The sequence below is a fragment of the Anomalospiza imberbis genome, chromosome 4 (assembly GCF_031753505.1).
Source record: "Anomalospiza imberbis isolate Cuckoo-Finch-1a 21T00152 chromosome 4, ASM3175350v1, whole genome shotgun sequence".
Classification (NCBI taxonomy): domain Eukaryota; kingdom Metazoa; phylum Chordata; class Aves; order Passeriformes; family Viduidae; genus Anomalospiza; species Anomalospiza imberbis.
The window spans coordinates 36,764,204-36,783,433 of NC_089684.1; the positions used below are offsets into that span (position 1 = coordinate 36,764,204).

Genomic DNA, 19,230 nt, shown 5'->3' on the forward strand with positions numbered 1-19,230 from the left:
TACTAAGCTAATTTCTGACAACTTAAAAATGTCATGACTTGCTAACTATTAATGCCAAAACCAGATGGAGGAAGCTGTGACAAGCGAGTGTCATAGCCCTCACTTCATGGTATGGGCAAATAGCCACTGATAAAACCTGTCCATTCTTCTTCTCTAGATCCATCTTTTCATGCCTTCCTGTAAGGCACCTTGAAGTAAGGCACAAGTGATGGCTCTTGATGACACTTATAACAAAAACCACATTATTTTTAGTTGTAAAGTTTGTCCACAAAGAAAAGCGTGCTGCCTGCTTGGAAAAGATGGCAAAGCAGACTACAAAATGCTATGTCTTTTTAAAATATATTTTACTATTAAATGCAAGTGCTTAATATTTTGAAATAGTAACAAGTATCTTGTTGCACTTCATTGTGTGTCACAATTGATCTTGTATCTTAAAGTGATCACTTTGTATGGAAATTTTATCAAGAGAATAAAAGGGAGACCGGCTTTCAGAGAGGTTCTTTTACATTGGCTTGGGTTGTTTCCTTTATTTAAATCTATCTTGGTTTTTATTTAAGAGAGCCTTCCATACTTCTGAAATATGACAGGTGATACTGGGTAACTGAGGACACTGAAGACACCTTAAAGAATGCTAATAGGGAAAAGAATATTTCTCAACAAAAAATAACTAACCTTTAAAGACAATGAAGAAAAGAATGACTCGCGATATTGGGATATCGATATATGGTGCATTAAATCTGTTAATTGAAGGTTTGCCATGACCACTGAACAGCATTTGTTGGAAATATCTCCAGACACTCAAGCAGCAAAAAGTAGAAAATGATCAAGAGGAAAGAAGATTGTAAAGGAATGAAAATCAGTAGACTTTACATAATAAAATATAATGGTAGTTCTCACGGCCTAGACTGGCAGGCTAATTTTGCAAATTAGACTGGTTAGTTAATTGTGCACTTCAATGTGCCAAGCATCTTTGAATACTATTAAAAATGATCACAAGTTTGATAGGTAATAAAAATCTTCCAAGAACTAGACTAGCTTAAAGACACACATCCACAAGAGAAGGGCAATAGAAGCCATCTATCTAACACAGACATGTATTGTGTATACCACAAATCATCTGCAGTTCAAACCTGACCCCAAGTTTAAAAATAATTTTATTTTTCAGTGCTTCTATATCACATGATAGAATCTGACCTGTGAAACATGAAAAGCAGCAAACACAGTTATGACACTGAACGATGAGAAAATATCAATTTGGGAAAAAAATTATAGATATATATGTATATACACACATATATATAATGTGTAGCATCCAGTACTGTAAAAATTAAACCACATAGATACAACATTTCCTTGAATTTTATTTGAGTTACTTGCAAATGCAGCCCTCAAAATGAGATACAAACATGGTTTTAAAGCATACTGTAAAATTTACTATCTTTGTTTTGGGATAGAGTTGCCAGAGACAGAAAATATTTTAATTCTTAGTGATTGGTATTTCAAAATGCTACAAAGAAAGATAATGATATATTTGGAAATTCTAAAAAGAAAGATAATTATAAATTTAAAAGATGTTATTAAGGAATAACATATGCACCAAACCCACAGATTTTAAGCATTTTCTAAGTTTCTTACATTTAAAAAACCCTGGCATCTGCTCATTACTACAGAAGAATGAAAGGCTGCTTTTCTGCAATACCCTATAGTACATAGAAAACTGTATTCCAAAACAAAGAATGGAGAGCATATTGCTGAAAAAAACAGTGCTTCAAGAAATTATTTTGGCTGTGACCGCTCGGGAACCTTCAAGATGGATAAACTAATCTGATCTAGATACAGCAAAATCAAAAAGGATTCCTAAGGAATTCTGAAAACCTACTTAGAATTAACCAGGCAGGAAAATAACCACTCTGTAAGTGATAGGCTCTATATGGCTGGCTATATATGGCAGAAGGCATGCAAAAGATGAGGAATTAGAAAACTGCTCTAAATTAACCAATTCAGGATTTCAGACCACCAGAAGGTGGTTTCAGTGAAACTGGAAAAGAATAATATTAAAAAGAAATGGCTTATCAACATGAATGCAAATTGCTTTTGGAAATCTTTTTCTCAAGGTGTAACTGAGGTCAAGAGCTTAAAAGGATTAAGATTATTAATACAAATGCATAGAGATAATAAAGGAATGCAGAATTACAACAGCAACTTAATTCATAAGTGTTTATTTCATGCAAAGAATTTTTCATCTTCTAAAAATACAATAGTATAATTTCTGCTTGTATTGGAAAGCCGACTTTTTTTCTTTTCTTGTGGCAAAGCAATGCTAAATGCATGAAAAGAAAAAAATATTGCTGAGAGTATGCTTTGCAATAAGAGGAACAAGATATGAACTGAACATGGAATAAAAGAAGTATGCCACATGTCTATGAACTGCTAAGATTTCCAAATATATGGAAATATATTTTCTCTCTAATGCAGAGATTCCTGGACAGGAAGAAACTGACAGAGATTCCTGAACAAGATACCTGATGTCTATAATGCAAAAGATCTGATTAAATTACCCAAGGGGTCCCTCTATGACTTTAAAACCTATCAATGTAATTAATTTTAGGACTTCACAGATGCATTTTGGATATAGATATCAAGGAATTTGCATTCCCTACTCCAGCAGCATAATAGCACACATGTGACAGGGAACTAACCACCAGTTTCCTCCCAATACCCATGGGCATGAGGAATTTACAGTAGGACTAAGTACTGGAAATAATTCTGTCCTGATCTAGCCAAAGGATTTTTCAGGATGGGCATGATAATATGATCAGTATTACAATCATCCCAGGAATCCAACTGATGACCTAACCACCAGCTCATATCCACTCAAGAACTAAGAACTATTGAGCTTTTTCCCCTCATTCTGCAGAGGGGAACATTCTGCAGAGGGGAACATTCTAACAGTTGCAGGCAGGAGTCTAGGCTGGACTTGGATAGTACTGAGAGAACAATCTCAATATCAGTTAAGAATCTGCTCTTAAAGCACATTATATTTTATGCTGATTATTACAGAGTCATTTCCAGACTGGATATCTATACAAGGCTCTGAAGGTCAAGTTTTCCAAAGGTCAGGATTTTTTTAAAGAGCACTTTAATGGTTTCAAAGCACATACATTATTAGGCACCTAAAGAAAATAATTTAGTTTTATACTAGAAATGAAAGAGTAGATCATTATTCTCTATAAAATGCATGTTTGTGCAGAGGGAAACAAATCAAACTAGGAAAATTATCACAAACCACAAGATTACAATGTTTAAGTATTTTATTCAAGCTAATTACTCATGAAATAAAAAACTATTTGCAACCTACCATAGGTTAAGGCTTGGGGTGTGCTGAAGCTGGCTGCAGAGGGCAAGAAAGAATAAGTTTCAGAACATTTCTTTTTTAGTCTGAAGCTTAGTTTTGGTTTAAGGTAACCTGAAATATTGTGGAGAACACAGATACCTCCAATTAGCGAGACATTAAATAGTACATTTATTTAGTTTTAAGTGTATACAGTTCTCACAGTGCCTAGTAAAAACAGTTCAACAGCAAATTAGAATAACATGACCTATGATTACTCTTTGTGTAACTCACTATATTCAGAATAAAAATACTTTGGGGAAGAAAAAGGCTTACATAAAGTACTTATATAATTAATTCATCAGCCATTAAAGACAAGTTCCCCAGAGTGTACTATTCATGAGAGTGTTGTGTAGCCTTGATCCTAGATATATCAACTGCTCAGTTTCCAAGAACTTATCCTATAGGGATCTTTCAGAATAACTATGAAACCATTACAAAGGTTTTCTTCATCACATTATAAGGCAGTTTCAAGAAATTGTCGTATACATTCTGATATATATTCTGATTATTCTTTTAAGTTTCATGACTCTCCTTACTCTCTCTGATTATTATCCATCAGACATCATTGTAAAAATCTACAGGTGAGGGCAGGGGGAGAAAGTGTATGAATTTTTCACATTCTTAAATCTACATTTAAACTTACATTTAGAGGGTGGAAAATTCAGATAAATTAGCCTAGAAGGCCATCTATTGTGTTTCTTGGATATGACTGTGACTCTTCAGGGACTTCCAGATCTGAAAAAATATAATCTTAACTAGATGGGTGGGATAAGTACAGAGACACTTTGAATTCCTGTCATAAACTCAGTTTAAACTGATAACTCACATGAGAGCTTTCCTCGGACTTTTTTCTTGTTTGTTTGTAGCCATAGCAATTACTAATGCTTTTGGGAAGATACTTATTGAATGCAAAATGCTAAAAAAATACTCAGTTTTAAAAATTGATCCTACTATAAAGGGTAGAGCTATATTCTAAAACAGACATTTCCCAGGATGTAAGGTTACATGAAACAACCCTTCATCCATCTCTACCCACACAACACTATCTACTATTAAAAGCTTAAATCAATTCAACCCAAAAATACAGAATAGAGGTCTCAGCCAAATGAAAGCTACAGAAAACATCAGAAGGCAGCATGAACTGCAGTCAGTGCTGATCAGTTAAGGATTTTACTGCCTAACAGTGTGCAGGTTCCTTAGCAATGCATATGCACAAATCTTCCTTGGCTTGCTGTGGAAAATCATAAGGGACTGGTATGAACTCTTGACCTAATGTCAGCTAATACTGCGTGAACCCATTTCCATCCTTTAACACCTGCTGATAAAATCTGATACTATTATATATAAGGCGGAAAAAGTGTCTTATCTGAGAGGAGATGAGAGCTGAGGTATTCATCAGAAAAGACTGAGCTCTCAGTCAGACCTCTAACAAGTAAATATTGATGGGAAAATGTGTGTTCATTACTGTCTCACTCCACTCCTTTTTGAAGGACTAAAAGGAACAATACTTACTGGTAATTTTTAACATTCTCAGGCAGTTACCAAATGGACTCATCAGAAATATTTTAAGTACCACAAATCTCTGCTTCAAAAAAGGCACATCTTGCTGATGTTGCCCTCTCTAGCACATACTACTGAACTAAAAGAACCATGCAACCAAAAACCTACTTGCTAAAATGATATGATGCAGACACTTGCTCTTTTGGTGTGGAAGAACATAAATAATAGATGATCATATACAGTGATGCACAAATGAAAGCTACATGGATAATATAGGGGTAAATGAAATAGAAAAATTAATCTTCCTACTATTTTATATCTTCTTGTCCAGTATCTCTCAAAATTGCCAATCTTTGCCCTCAGAAATATCAAGTGTATTAATGGATGAACCATCCCTTATGAGACTGCTGTCATAAAAACACAGAGCATGGCACAGGCACTGGTTCTGGAGCTCCCTACATCTTCTACAAAACAAAATTTAATATAAAAATTAATCTTTTGAATATATAAATTTTAATATAGGAAAAATAATGTAATCTGATTAACTACAAGAAAGGAAAAGGGTAATCTATGTCTTTCTTTAATATCAAATTAAAGTGAGTCTATTTTCTAACATAAGAAAAAAAAATTCCAGTTAAAAAATGTTGGTCAGCCAAGGGAAGCCTCTCAAGGACACACTGATATCAACAAAATTTCCACCAAGAAAGACTTACTTTGACTTGCTGGTCATAGGCAACTAGAGAGGGGCAAAGATTGGGTGTTTCCTTTTTGAAGAGAAAGACTGGCAAATCCAGTTGCTGCAAGTTTTAGAGGGAAGATTTTCTGTCCAATTTACTAGTCTACATATTGGCCTTTGAGTAAAGTTTACAGCTAGGCAATATTTTTTTCACTTGAAATGACCAGTCATGCCATAATATTTAAGTATTTCAATTAAGAGTAATAAAGAAAATGCACTGGTGTTGCAGAGTAAACAGATTCCTTGTATGGCAAATAAAAAAGAAGGGCAGAGGAGTCAGGAGATCTGGAGTACAGAGATTTGCTCTACTTCACTTATCAATAACAGGAGTTTGACAACTTGTCTGTCCTCATACTAAAAATATTAATAGTAATAATATCAATAAAAACAAAGGCACAGTTAGAAAGTGAGGATTGTGTGTACAGTGGAAATTAGTGTGCATCATGACAGAAGGTAGAACAGCTTATCCTCTTTTCCAAGTAAGAACACGCTACTCTATGCCACGAAGTGCTGAAAATCAAGACTGAAGAACTTGTTAGCTCTCAACAAGCTGTGCTTCCGCTGATCTGATTGCCTTCTTGTCTAACACAGCAGAGATCTCCCAGCTATTGCCAGCCTTAAGTGCCATTCCTGAGCTCTTCTTTCCTCTCCCTCCAAGACTTCTCTGTCACACATGCTTCCTCACTGTGAGAGGTGGCTCTGACAAGCTGAAGCCCAGGAATGGCACTATAAAAAGCTTTGTGAGTTTTGTTCCTTTCTCCCATCACCCTGCACTTCCCCAACGCATTTGGCAAAGTTAATCACAGGGTTGAGCTAGCAAAAGTAATTTATTCTTCAACAAGACCACATAGGTTCTTACACAATCACTCAGACTTCTCAGACTAAAATTAAGATGCAAACAGTACAGTAAGAATGCACTTTTCAAAAGCAGGTTAAAGAAAAATCTGCCTATCTAAATATTTTGGGAACATACCATTCCCACAATAACCTTTAGGGTTTACAATATTGAATAATTATTCAGCTTTATTTTCAGATTTGCTTGACCCAGGTTCTGTTACTCTCCCCAAGTGCTAGACTTAATTTATGCTCTTGATTCTCTAAAAACAGAAAGCAATTTCTGTCAAATAAAAGACGACATATTTAAGATTTTTACCTGAAATTATATATTGAGAAGTATGTCTGTGTACATTTTAAATTCTTTTTCCAGTACGTATTTAGTAATAAAATACAGTCTTAACATCTGTCCCCTCCATGGCTTCCTCCTTGCTAGTTTGAAGCAGAAATAGGTAGTGAACTTGAAAAACCGCAGCAGAACAACATTTACTTGGTAATAATTTTCTGTTAAGGTAATTTACATTAACCCTAAATGGCTAAGTACCTTACATCAGTCTCCTGAAGAGCTATGCTGCCATCTTTTGGTCTTAAAAGTACACTTCAGCTGTTTAAGAGCTTCGGAAAACTAATGTTCTATTTAAAACCAACTTTCCTCTGTAAATGTATCCTTCAAGACAATAACTCTCCTCCCCTTTCTCTTTGTGGCTAAGTACACAAGTAATTTGGATAGAATCGTTTGTACTAGATATCAACAATGAAAGTGTCACAGCATTTAACACTTGCATGAAGATTGTCTCGCTCAGCTTGTCTAGATTTACATGCACACAGTCAAGGCATATTTTTTTCTTATTGATGTGATTGTGTCCAGATACATTCAGTACTAAGGTGCAATGAAAAGGTCACTGTGAAACAGGTGAATAATCACAGCAATCAGTCAAACAAATACATGCACATAAGTGCTTAATAAAAATGAGGCATCAACATAAGTTATTTCAGCAGTTGTTAACTTCTTACCAGGAAAAATATGCAGCTAGGGAGCTCCTATCTAATTCACCCTTCCATGATAACCCTATGGTGCCTGCACATCCATCAACACTTACAAATTCTGTGAATTTCAGGAAATTCCTGATACTGGCTGCCATATTCTTCATGTTAACAATTATCTAATGGATAAAGGCTCAGTGAGTTATTTGAAATCAGTAACTGCTTTAAAAGAAAAAGAAAAATTAACGTTGTTATTTCTTAAATTGGTATAGCAACTCATTTGCCATGGTCTTGCCTTGGTCTGTTTTGTTGGGGTTTTTTGTTTGTTTGTTTAGTTTGGGTTTTTTGTTTTGTTTTTGTTTGCTTGTTTGTTTTATAATCCGACCAGATGCACTTGGAGGGAGCAAGACCAGCAGCTGACAGCAGGGATCCCAGAATACTTAGGAAACATGGAAGCTACAAGATCAATTATTTTCTTTCCTAGAACCAATATGTTCTTAAAATCTAGTTTTAAGACACAAAATAAACATTATGCATTATTCCTGAGCAACTAAGATGCCTGATTACTTGCAGTTACCTTTTCTAAAGAAGACATTGGAAAGTATTTCCAACCCAAAAGATGATTGGTTTGGTTTTAGTAATGTCATTTGTTGGGACCAAAACCATTATGAATCATTCAGGATAATTAGACTTTGAATTCCAAACTTCACAAGGTTGTGTCATTCTATTTTAGCTACATTTCCAATAGCAGCCAATTTTTTGTCAGTATTTTTTTTTCTTACTTGTGACATGCACTGCAAGAACTTTATGCTAGATACACTGGAGGCTCCAGTGCTTCTTAATTGGTGGCAACCGTCCTCTACTAACTCACCACTGTCTAAACACACTATACTCCATAGTGTAGAATGTTCTGGTCCTAGTCTGCCATGGTAAGCCTAGAAAATGTTAACTTTAAAGATTTTTTGGGCATAAAGTTCTGGTGGGGATGAAGCCTGCTACCACCCACCCAAAGGGTGCATCTGCTCTTTTCCTCTTCGCTCTGACCAGTATCTACTCTCCCTCTATACAAAGATTCTAAGAGGAGTAGGTGAAAGGTTGAAAACAAAAATCATCATGTCTCTTTTGCACAAGTGTTGATTGATACTTGTGTGCATAAACTGAAATCCCAGAGTGGAAGGTTCAGCTTTGAAAGGCTGAGGTACCAGCAACCTTACCAAGGGATGGAGGGGAAGCCTGGAAGGAAAGAAGGTGGTTAAGCCTACATCAAAACTAGAAAGATGCTAAAAAAATGCATTCCAGGATCCCCATGTCAGAAGATAATATTTGTTTCTGCTCTCTTTACAGGTCATAACCAACATTGTACAAAAGATGTACACATTATTTCACTGCTCATCTACTGCGTGCCCAACTGGTTTTAATAAGACCATGCAAGTCTGGATATAATCACTTTGAGAAAGAGCAACGTGCAATCAGACACACAAAATATAAGGGTGCTTAATGAAATGTTGGTAGCGTATTTTCTCAACCTTGGGAGGCAAAGATTCTTTAAAGCCATTTTTCACCCTTTGAATGTACACACTGCAAGTTGTTATTACAAAGCAAGACAGGGGAATCTTATTTGATACACTTCATTGTGCTTTATATTAAAATTCAGGCATTCTAAGCCTTTTTAATGCATAGAAATGTGAAAGAATTTACATCTTCTACTTAGTAATCAGCCATGTTATTGTCTGTTACCCTTAGCTGAATCTGATGTCAGAAGCAATACTCTTGTCAATGAATCACTAGGGACGAAACCAGCAGTTTTCACTCATGCAAAACTACCACTGACTCCAATGTCTAGAAAGTGCTGCACAAGAAATATTCAAAGCTACATAATTAACTAAGACCTTTGCCAAAATTATGCCCAAGAAGCATACTTACTTTTTTAATATACACAATAACAATTTCACTATTTTTAAACACATTTAAGATATTAAATCTTTTGTCATCAACAATAAAGGGATCTTTGCTTAAATAAAATTGATCTCTTCATACTGAGTTTCTAATCCCATTTAAGTTCTTTCTTCAATGAGCTTTCTATTCTTAGACTGTATGAGATAATAATTGATAGTACCACAGCATTTGGCATAGTATAACATTGTTTCCTCAAAAATCCTCATCTGAAAAAAAAAAGTAGTGGCTTAATTTACAGCAGATTTGAACTGAAAGATATAGATATAGCAGCACCTGAGAAATATAAATAATTACTTTTTATTTTTTGTCTCATTCTAGAAAACACTATTAGTCCTCCATAACTGATACTGTCTAGGGGGTTTTTAGACAAATATTTGCCTGCAGCAAAAAAATTGACAAATCATGGCCACAGAAACAAAAAGGAGGCATGTAACACAGAGAAATCACCAAAATAAGAAGAGTTTAGAAGGCCAAGACACATGTTCCAACCCATGGAAAAAGAAAGGATAGTCACTGTTACTGATGTAGGCGTGCTTCTTTTTTAGTCAGGTCAAGGAATGTTTTATTTCCAAAAAGGCTTTTAAAATAACAGATCAAATGGACATATTTTCAAAGCAATATATGTGGAGGATTAAGGGGGACCATGGAGCTTTGAAAATGTTCCTAACTCGCAGATTCTATTTCTGATACAATGATTTTATTTTCTTCTTTTTCATGTCTGAGCCTTCCTTCTCCTTGTTGTTCCAACCCTGCCTTTATCTGGATTCTCTTGCTGCACATTTTTCTCCCCTATACCAATTTGGAGTTACTCATGTCCCTGTTGCCTCTTTTCTTCTGTTTAATTTACCCACTGGCAGCCATGCTGTACTTCTTAAATTGTCTGTGTTGTTCAGTATTTGAAAGCATTTCCAGATTCATGTTTCATACAGAGTGCGTCCAGTAGCTGGAGCCAAAATGAAATCCTCCTGAGAAGGTCAGACATTTCAAAACTAGTTTATCTCTAGTGACTTCCACATACTCTGCAGGGTGGTTTCAGCTCGCAAGTTGTTAGCACTGAACACCATTACAGCAAAGGAATACAACAGAGATTTTATTTTTTCTCACTGTGGTAAAAAGAATACATCTCAATTGTATTTTGGAAGCTTCATAAAGCAAGTAGCAGAATTTCCACTACTCGTCATCTTTCAGGTTAGTTGGCTGCCTTGCAAGGACAAGGCTTTTTAGTTTAAGTTTCTCTTGCTGTCTATACATCTCACATGGAATCTTGATTCAAGATATTTTCTTAAACTTTAAAATGTTATTTCTAGAGTTAATTATCATGCTCAAGTGGCCAAACACAAAAGCATCAGAATTAGAATCTCAGTAAATCTTGGTATGTATAAATGTGCTAGACTTGAAGGTTGCTTCAAAACCACATGACAGAATGGCAAGGCATGCAGCATCCTAGACTGTGACCTCTGTTTAGAAAGTTGTTTCTCTTCATGAGCATTTTGGGAGAGACAATGACTCCCTCTGCATTTCAAAAAATTACATTTCCTCACAGCAGAAACCAAGGTGAAAGGATGAACGAGCTGGAGCAGGGAGAATTTAAATCAAGCACCAACCTCTATTTTGAAAGGCTTTTAAATCAAAATAGTTTCAATGCAAAATGGGGCTTTGCATAAACCTTTGGGGAACATCCAATCTGAATAGTTCAGTACGCTGCCTACCCCTAAAGAAATGGGTAAACTGAATCTTTCACAGGAGCTTTAATTCAAATGCTTCATACCACATTTTCTATAGGCTAGGCTGCACAGCAAGGTTACTCAGTGCATTTTTTCCTCTTCCTGCAACAGGCAAAGCACATTATGGTCACACTATGCAATTAATGCTTTACTGTAATCACATTACCTCAAAAGCCAGGGTTCTTAAAGTGCTTCAATTTATTTTGCACTCAAAAGAGTGGCTGAATGAGTGACTATTTCACCTCACTGAAGCCAAACACACTTGACACCACTGGGGGCTTTCTCAAAGCCTGGTGGGTGGAGCGAGGGGGATTGCCTACTGTGATCCATCATGCTATAATTAAGTACTCATGCTCCATCCACAGGGGTTTTAACTTGCCATACCAGTGCTTTCTGTTTCAAAACTCTGGATAATGTGTCAGAGCACTGCTTTGTCAGCATCTCAGCTGACAGTATCACATTTTAATTGGCAAGAACAGTCTCTGGGCTGCTCGGTCCTTCATCTCTCTTCTAAAAGGCTATGATTAAATAAAAGTCTCATTTTTATTCTTGTCTGAGCATGTCCACTGACAGTTTCATATTCTTCCACCTTCTCCATTAAGATCTGCTGTTCCCTTCACAGAAAAGGTGGAACCTGCACCAGATCTACACCTTTTCCTTTCCACTGTTCCTGTCAATGCACTAGGAATACACAGTTTTATAATACAGAAACACTTTTGAAGTGTCCTACAATTGGCGAGGTCCCAGACAGAGAGCGTGGAACAATTTCTGAGGAAACCACTGATATCTTCCAATTAACATTCAGAAACAATCCTTTTTTGTAATAATGCCAAAGATCCAAACTAATAGGTTTTATCCATCTGTAGGCAGCATGAACACAACATGAATCTACTTGTCTGACTCTAGATCTTCTCTCCTTTTGAAAACAATTTATTACTTTTTTACTTAGTCCTTCCTTTTTACCTCTCCTTTACCTTAAAATGGTGACATATTGTATCATCAGAGTGATGGCATGTGAGAACACTCTAGCTGAGAACGTTCAGAAATTTAAGTTCCTTTAAAAGGAGTGAGAAATCAGGCTTCACAAAATAAAAAAACTTCAAGCCTTATTATAGGTCTAATTTGACCTGCAAGTCACATTTTAATTTCTATGTATTTAAAAATATTTACATATTTAGACCATGTTTATTTTCCCAATTATCATGCATCAGTCAGATACAGAGAAACAAGAAAAAATGTTAGGTGACATCCAGATTAAAGTTGTGTAAATAATTCATCCTTAAAATTGGTGCTTGATCAACTCAAAAGCATCATTTGATATTCTCAGGAAATTAAACAATAGAAAAGTAATTTCAACATTAAATTAGTTTCATTATTTTTGAAGTTCTAGTCTTTTCAAAGAAAACTTCACAGGAAAAATAATGTCATGTATCATCTCAAATACCTCAGAATATTTAAACTTTCAGGAGAGAGGAACAAAGAATTATTTTGCATACAAATCTGAAAAGCAAATGATTGTTTAGCTCAAAAGCATTTTTTTACGGAATTATTCACTAAAATAAATATTACTTGGTTCCAACAGGAAGAGTTCACAAATCAGGATCAGTTCATAAATATACAGACAAAAATTTTAGAATTGAATAGCCATGGGATAGGGAGAATTAGAATAAAAACAAAGAGCTACTGCATGTGATCAGAACTATTTCTGTACCATCAGGTTCTTGAGGCATTTATTTTTAAATTTAAGTCATAATAATAATTGAGGGAAATTATAGACAAATACTTGGCTGCAGATCAAATATATCTCCATAAATACCAAACAATATTTGTCTAATTTCCAGACCACAATTATGTGTTCCTATAGCTACATCCAAAATATATTAACTGTAATAGAAACATTTCTCAATAAGCTCTGAAGATCATTTCATTCATGGGATTTTTTTCCAAAATACATTTTCAGAATCCTGTCAACATGAAGATTTATAATAATAAATGGTAACTAATTAGTATTTCATTTTAAATATTGTATTTTCTAGTACAGCAGGCATACACTACAGTAGAGCAGGTCCTCTAAATTGAATATGTTTTAATACAGTCAAAGTTACACATCTAAGTTAAAATAATGCAGACTGTTCTTTAGCAAAGAGGCTCGCATACAACTAAGGAGCGGAAAGGTCATTTTATCTCTGAATACAGTATCACTTGGGCCAATGCTGGAATACAACTTCTCCTGGTACTTTCAAAAGTGTAATAAAAAATTGAAGGGGTTGTTAGAAGGGCGAAGGTGCTTCAAAAATTATTGGAGGATTTAACAAAACATCTTAAAATGAGAGAGTGAAATAGCTCAACCTGTTTGGCTTATCAAAAATAGCATGCACAGTAACTTGATTAGAGTGTGTAAGAACATTCATGAGTAGAAAGCATTGGGTACTAAAGTGCACTTCAGATATAGCAGAGAAAGACACAGCAATAAAAAAAAAAAAAGCCTTTACATTAAATCCAGACAAATTCAAATGAAGAATAAGTCATTAATATTTAATAGTGATGGTGATTAGCAACTGGTACGACTTAAGCCCTTGCCCTTTTCTCAGTAGTTTGAAAAGTTTAAACCTGGGTTTAAACCTGATGCCATTTAGAAAATATGCTTCCATCAGAAAAATCACTGGTCTCCAAGTAAAGAGATCTGGGTGAAATGTATGAAATAAGAGAGGACAAACTGAACTTGCTTGCCTTATGGTTGGCAAAACATACTGGTGTTCCTCCGAAGAGTTCCATACAACCTCTAATGGAACATGTTCGTTTTAAACATTCGATTTCATTCTCAAAATAAAGTTCAGTTTTCTAATCCTGCTGGAGGACTCCATGAAACCCTCTGTGCACGTGCCAGAACAATTTACACGGGCAGTTGTACCTGAAACCTAACCTAATCCATTCAAAAACATTAAATAGACATTATATTACTCAAGCCAACTCAGGAGTTCATGCCAGCACAAGGGTTGGCTCACCTTTATAAAATTCACTTGAAATGACATGGGGTTGGGCAACAAAGAGGATCAGGGGAAATAACAGCAGAAAAGCACAGCAGTTGCCCCCTCAGCATTTCCACATTTTGCAATTAATAACACTGTTTAAAAGCATGTTTTGAGAATGGATGTCAATGAGATCAGGAACCAGAACATAAATCACAAGAGATACTTTTACTGGACTGTAAGTCCTTTTTATACCATTAAAACGATGTGAGCAGAGCCAATCAACACCTCACTTTCCCTCTTTGCACTCCACATGGTCTATCAAAGCTCCACAGCAGCAGCCAAGAGAGCCATGTGGGTGTGTACATGTCTGCACGATCACACCCAAAAGCTCCTCTTCAATTTTATTGCTGAGCATGACATTATATGGAATTAAATACTCCACTGGTCAATCTACGTCAGCTGCCCAAGTTGTGTTGTGCCCAATTTTTTTGCCCATCCCAGAGTGCTCACTGATGGGGGTGGCAGAGCAAGAGAAAAAAACCTTACTGCTCTGCAATTACTGATTAGTAACAGCCAGAACACTGGTTTAGTCACAAATCTGAAATGTCGCACTACATAGGACTGCTATGAAGAAAATTAACTCCATCTCTGACAGGTGCATTTAGTCTTCAGCAGGCAAGAGCTGGAAATCACCACTCCTGCTCCTTAGAGCTCACCAAGAGACACAGCTGAACTCAAGTGAAAACAAAAAATAGCCCAGAAAATAAAGAAAAGTTTTAAAATAAAATAATAGCAGGAATTAGTTATGTACTCAGAAGAAAATCTTTTACTTGACCTTCCCAATAACAAATCAGTCACTCTTGCTCTGCAATAGTTTTGATTTGAAAAAAGCTGCAGAAGATGAAAGTAATTGAAATTCCATACATTTTTCATCTCTGTCATATCTACACATAGCCACTCTATCAGCAACTCTTGACTTTCCTCCACATGAAACAGTCCATGAAATTTTACTTTCCCTCAAACTCCTGCAACCACATACAGCAGGTTTAAATACAAATCCATATGGGCAAAATATGTTACTGCGGTTTATCAGATCTGCTACCAATAAAATTATTCTCCCATAAATAAGAATAAAGACTCCCTAGACCAGACAAGAACATCCTTCTTGCCTCTGCTATGTCCCTTTTGCAGACTGAGAAAGGACTTCAATTCTCCTCTAGCTGTCAATCTGGTTCCTTTCACAAGCATTAAAATTCACTTTAAAGACTGAATAATAAGTATTGCTGACCCTTCCACACTGGTAAAAATAAATAAATGTCAGTCAGATACCAGTGTAGTCACACAGGTACAGTAAACTCTTTCTAACCACATGGCACAGATTTATTCTTTAAGCTAATCAGAATTCAAACATAACAAATCAAATGTCACCCTGCCACACTAACATCCATCAACCACAATGATTACATCTACATCAATCATTTGATATAATAGGAGTAAAGTCATTATAACAGAACATTGTCAAAAGATCTGGAATTGGTCTTCTATTTAGTATTCCATCATATAACAGCTACAAGATTATTTCAAAGGCAGCAGTGTCTGCTTTGAAAATATGAGACAGTTTGCTTCAGCGTTTTCCTGGCAGCAGACTGTTATTCAATGACAACATTCTCTCTGAAAAAGTAAACACTATTGATTTGAGCTTTATAAAAGGGGAGAGCACTGGATTTTCTCTTCCATTGGTTTGTAAGGTAGAACTGAAAATTCAACAATTGCATTACTTTTACATATAGAACCTGCAAGTCATCTGAAAGCAACCCTATCATTCTGCAGAAGTGTCAGATAGTTCAGTAATTTCATTCCTTTACTTTGGAAGCCCAATCAGCTTTCTCTCCTCCCATGTCTAATTCCACCTGAAACACCCCACTACTTCATTCCCAAGCAATGGTATTCTGAAAAGCACAGTCCTACCTGAAGGTTACATACATGAAAATGACACATGCTGGGAATTCAAAATGTGGAGTTCAACTCCTGCCTGGGACCATGCCTTTTCATTCCCAGACTGGACCACTGTCTGATGTCTGCTTATGTTTTGCAGTGCTAAAAGTCAAAAATTCAGCATACAGACTGCATCTGTCCCACTCTATGCTGCAGACAGCCACTAGGAAGCAAAGACCATACCAGAGACAGAACACAAACACAGAAAGTGTTCCGGTTCTGGACATCATGTATAATGTCACAAAGACATTACACCACTGCTGCTTCAATCAAAGGAAGATCTTACTCAGAGTGACCTTTCTGTGCATTGACTGCTGCACTGGACATGAAATCCCTTAAGCACAGCTAAAATTAAGCTTCCTTTACATGAGAGGCATTGCTTGGAAAATTATAAAGGACTAGAAACCAGTCCTTTAGATCCACCCCTATGAGAAATGAAGACAGTGGAGCCTTTATTCCACTTGGCTTGGTAAAGCAGAAATATAAAGAAAATATAAAGAACAGCATTTAAGGTTAAGACAAAACTTACAGTGCAGAGCAGATGTGCAGAATATGACTTAATCTAATGAACTTTTTACAAATAGTACTGGCAAGGAGTAATAGTTTCAGTCAGATGTGGTCATTCATAAAATCAATTAATACATTTAGAAGAGATTTTGAAGGAACTTATCACCTGGCTTCCTCACAGGCTATTTCTACCTTGACCTTCACTGGTCATTGCTCATTTATTCCTGACAAGAGTCACCCACAAATGGGTCATTGAAGAAACAGGATCCTATATCAATATGTAAACTTTGAGGAGGTTGAGAATAGCCTTCACTAAAGTCAGGCTTGTTGGTGTCTTCAAAAGGCTGTATCTCCAGTTACATCTCCTGCTGCTTTTACTTCCAGGAAGATATCTCTGCCTAGCTGAGAATTTGATCTAGATGCCACTTCATCCTTAGAACCACTTTTTGAGTAATTACAATACAGCAACAAACTTGTCTGCAACACTTTTTCTAATAAATAATTACTTAGAACATGCCTACAGATCATAATCCTATAAATAGATAAAAATATATAAATATATTCTTTCAGACAAGACATTTTTAAAGGATACTAGCCACATTTACTATGTACATGTTTAGCTGACTTATAAAAAATGACAGTTCTTTAGAGTAATTTCATATTTGCTGTAAGTACATTGCATTACTCTCTAGGCAATAATAATAATAAAAAAACCATCACACAAAATTCCACTAATTTAAAATGCAAATAAAACATTTTTTGCTACAGGGTACAATACTACTAAATAATTGATAATTTTCAAAATTATCAAATCATATTTTAATAACTGTGCTTCCATTATTGAACAAAGTAAACCTTTGCAAATTCTTTTAACACATTTATTCTGACAGTCATATTTTGCATGTAAACAGCAATGGTAGTCTTATATATAATTCCAGGGAATTACCAAGATTTAAACGGCACCCACTGTATATATACTTGGCATTTCAGTGAACATTAAGGTATATAATTCTGAGGAAAAAATTGACTTTGGCTTTACTTCAGTCAATATTTATTTCTCTGTTCGATAAACATTGATGTTTGCCTCAAGAGAAGTCAATAACCTGTTAATGTACATTACTTGAATAACATTTGGGAATTACTAAACAAATGACTCAAATTCACAGGATCAAAGATAGGGGGACCAAGAAAGACTTACAGGGTGTTTGTTTAAACCTGCAGTCTTAGCAGAACTACTAGTACATGACATGAAACAGCCCTCTGAGCAATCCCTCCTCTAATCTTCAGCATGCTGCTATTACAGTCAAATCCATCTTTGGTACAGTCTGCTTCAGAAATGTTTATGTGCAAGTACCTTTTCCCCTTGATGCCCTTCTTCAATGCTTCCTGAGCCAGTTTGTCCTTTAAATATGTTTTGGTTTCCAGATCATGAAGAATTGTAAACTCATATTCTTATGCTTTCCTCATTTAACCCAGTTTTCCCAGTTTGTCATCCATGTTTTATAGTGGAATCTTCAAAACTTCTTAAAGGAACCCCATTTACAATACTCAGATTTTTTTCTGGAAGTTTATGCTACCAGACTTTCTACACAGGGCTACTTTCCCATGTGGCTACAATATTTTAATACTACTAAGTTTTACCACACTTTGCTACTCACATGAGGTAACAAAGCCAAGAGAATCACCAATTTTTAAGTGGAAAAGAGTGAAAATATTTGCAGCTTGTCTCAGATCTTGACAAAACTGTCCTTTAATGGACAAAATAATAGGAATTATTATAGGAATAATAGGAATTGTTGAATGTATGAAGTTTTTTCATCATAATTAAATATTAAAAGGGCCACTGTAATGATAAACCTAGCAACCTGACATAAAGGAAGTGATGCAAGCAAGCCTATACAACAAGTTGTGATCAAACTTCAGAGACTGAATTTTCCATTGTCTACATGTGTCTTTCTGCTTGAGGATACCAGCCACAGTTGCATGGTAAATGGCTAAATCAGTAGAGAGAAAAATCTAGCATTATCATATTTCATCAAGTTATTAATGCAATTCCATTTGTAATGGAAGGCTCTGAATATCTCCAAAAAAAAATCCTACAAAGCTTAGGCTATTGCTTTTTGTGAGTATGCTCAAAACTTCACATGCAACACAATCACCTACTAGTGGAAAAGTGGAGTCTTAAAAAGAGTGGAAAAAAATTGTAAAATTACATAATTCAATAAATTTTATAATTTTGGAGTATTCCAATCCAAAAGTGGAGAGAGAAATCAATTTTTTTTTTTTCCCGTTCATTTAAGTCCACATAAGAAACATCTTGTTTCTGGAGATACAGACTTTATGAAAAATAAATACCAGAGATTTTAGCTACTGTATTATGCTTGCACATATCATGAATATAGGCTGCAGGAAATACTATTTAAAGGTCAAGTTATTAAGAGCAAAATTACCATAAATAGGATCAAAGATTATAATTTCCTTCTGAAAAACATCTCTGGAAAGGAAACATACGTATGAGTAAGAGGCACATCCTTGAACAATTAGCTGCCAACTCATGTTTGTTAGCTTCCTTGGATGCTTTCAAGCAAATAATTTTCCATGCTTAACAGAGAGATGTGGAAATAGATC

General features: G+C 35.5%; 2 long non-coding RNA genes across 4 annotated transcripts in view; both read right to left on the reverse strand.

Moving 5' to 3' along the window:
• Window positions 1–19,230, reverse strand: part of LOC137472614 (uncharacterized) — a 119,102-nt gene that overhangs the window by 40,754 nt on the left and 59,118 nt on the right. The gene's annotated exons all lie outside the window — the stretch shown is intronic.
• LOC137472615 (uncharacterized) lies at window positions 7,800–18,241 on the reverse strand. The gene is made up of 3 exons (XR_010998303.1): window positions 17,801–18,241; window positions 16,738–17,034; window positions 7,800–7,952 (listed from the first exon to the last, which is right to left on the reverse strand). It is a non-coding gene; the product is annotated as an uncharacterized lncRNA (long non-coding RNA).